We start from the raw sequence: 2,415 nt of genomic DNA on the forward strand, positions 1-2,415 counted from the left end.
ACTTTTCTTAAGAATGGTTTTAGGATACATATCTAGAAGCAGAAGTTTAGTCAAACGATGTACACAGTTTTTAATATACAATGTTGACTTGCTTCCAAGAAAAGTTGAGTCTAATTTCAATACCAAGAGCAGCGTGTGAGGTTTTTTTTTATCTGAACCCTCCTAAATACTTACAATTGTCATCTGCTATAATTTTCTATTTTTGTCCCTAGTTAGAAAGAAGATTTGCTTATATTTGTTGATTGTTTTTGCCCTCCATATTGTATAAATTCTTAGGTTAAAAGGCTTTAGCAACATTTTACCAATAGAGATCAATAGATTTCTGAGATTGTGCAACTTTCTTTTTAGAGAAGAAGACATTTATCAAATTTTATGTTTCATTTGGATAAAATTATAAAGAGGGATTAATACAGGTATATTCTAAGCTATCTGGAGAACCACATTATATTATGTCCTATTAAATTATTTTTAGTAACAATATTTGCCTTATGATCAAAAAGGAATCAAATAACACAACTTTACCTGTCAAAAGAAAGAAAAAAACAAAGCAAAATTAATGAAGTGATGTGTTCATACAGAGTGAAGACCAAATGATGCCATGATGTATTGTATGAGTAATAGCCTCATAATATTGTAAAAACTCAGTAACTGTACTACAGTCATAATTTTAGAAGAGATTTAATTTCTGCAAAACAATATCCTCTTTCATGGTAAATTATTATTAGTAGGATTTTATGCCTTTTGTAGATACTTCTATGAATTAATGTAAAAATCTGGCTTTGTTTTATAGTACCACAAGACTTTTATATTGAGTTTTATATTGGTGACTATTTACAATATACAATGAATTTTAATCAACATTCAGAGTACTTAATATTTCCAGCTGCTATGGACCCTAGCAACCAGCGCAGAGACAAGTAGTAAATGCTGAAATGGCGAAAGCAACAACAGCCAAACAAAACCTAGCCGATGGAAAGAGAAAATGGGTTAGAAGCCATCTGAAGCCAAAGAGATAAGGCTTCATGTCCAGATTTCCCCTAACAGGAAGATGGAGGTATCCTTGTCCATGCTTGCTAACTGCAGGAAGCTTTCACTGTTACAAATTGCATTGAAAAATTTGTCAACCTGAGTGGCTTAATAAACTTGAGGATATTATCTTTAGGAAGAAGTAATGTAAAGAACTTAAATGGACTGGAAGCAATAGGGGGCACATTAGAGGAACCGTGGAACTCCTACAATTTTATTGAAAATTTGAAAGGAATCCATGTAGTGAAGAAATGGAAGATTCTGTACACGTCCAATAACCTAGTGGAAGATTGGGCAGGATTTGCGAAGTTGGCAGAACTGCCATGGCTGGAGGACCTGGTGCTCACAGACAATCACTTGGAAGAGAAATACTCTTCTGAGGGGAGCTGGATAGAACAGGAGAGTGCCCAAACTGAAAAAGGTGGATGCTACCTCTGGTGGTTTGGAAGCTATAGGTACCCCAGAAAGCATTATGTTTTTTATTTGTTTGTTTTATCCGTTTCTGTGGATGTAGACCTACTGTGGGTGGAACCTTTCGATTAGGTTCTTTCAGTTGTGGAGTGTCCCAGAGTAGGGTCTTGGTCCTCCTACTGACTTCTTTACAAGAGGATAAAAACGCAGACAGCTCAGAAGAAGCCCCAGAGAAGCTGAGAGACAAGGGCACACCCACAGAAGCTCAGAGAGGAAGCCATGAAGCCAGACGCTGAAAGCAGTGAAACCCCCAGTGAAGGATCAGCAGATGTTAGCCATAGCCATGTACCTTCCCATGTGACAGAGGTGTCTGGGTGCCAGACGCCTATCTCCGGAGTCCAGGTATCACCCTGTTGATGCTTTGAGCTGGATATTTTCATGGCCTCAGAACTGTAACTTGTAAGTTAATAAATCCCCATTGTAAAAGCCACCATTTCTGGTATATTGCATCCCAAACAATACCCCAGTAATTAAAGAGGATGAAGAAAAAGATAACTAACTCTATATTTTCCATTTTGTGTTAACTTATTTAAATGTTATAAGAACAATAGATTAGTTTTGTATAATTGTCTATTTTGAAGATTCTATGTGGGGCAAAAGGTCCTTAAGAAGATAAAACAAATCTCTCCTCCCCATCTTTTTCTTTCTTAATTACTTTAACATTGCTTATCTCCAAAGATAACACCGATTTCTCACCCTCTTTTTAGAAACTACAAATTTTCATTTTCTGTTTTCAGTCCTAGTTATGTACTACATGACCCCATCTATTGAAACCTTGATAGACAAATCTTTTTTTAACAACAAAGAACAGCTGTGAATCATTACTAAATTTATTAAAGTGTTTTTCAGCCTCCCATTTTGAAAGGTAGGCTTAATTTTTGAATCTGTGGATCATCCTTCCTGGAAGTTCATCTCCTG

The 2,415-nt window shown here is 36.0% G+C and overlaps 1 pseudogene; it reads left to right on the forward strand.

Annotated features, from left to right (window-relative positions):
• The first annotated feature begins 932 nt into the window (after positions 1-932).
• LOC143682373 (dynein axonemal light chain 1-like) lies at positions 933-1,996 on the forward strand (annotated as a pseudogene).
• Positions 1,997-2,415: the final 419 nt, after the last annotated feature.

This window comes from Tamandua tetradactyla, chromosome 5, assembly GCF_023851605.1.
Source record: "Tamandua tetradactyla isolate mTamTet1 chromosome 5, mTamTet1.pri, whole genome shotgun sequence".
Classification (NCBI taxonomy): Eukaryota; Metazoa; Chordata; class Mammalia; order Pilosa; family Myrmecophagidae; genus Tamandua; species Tamandua tetradactyla.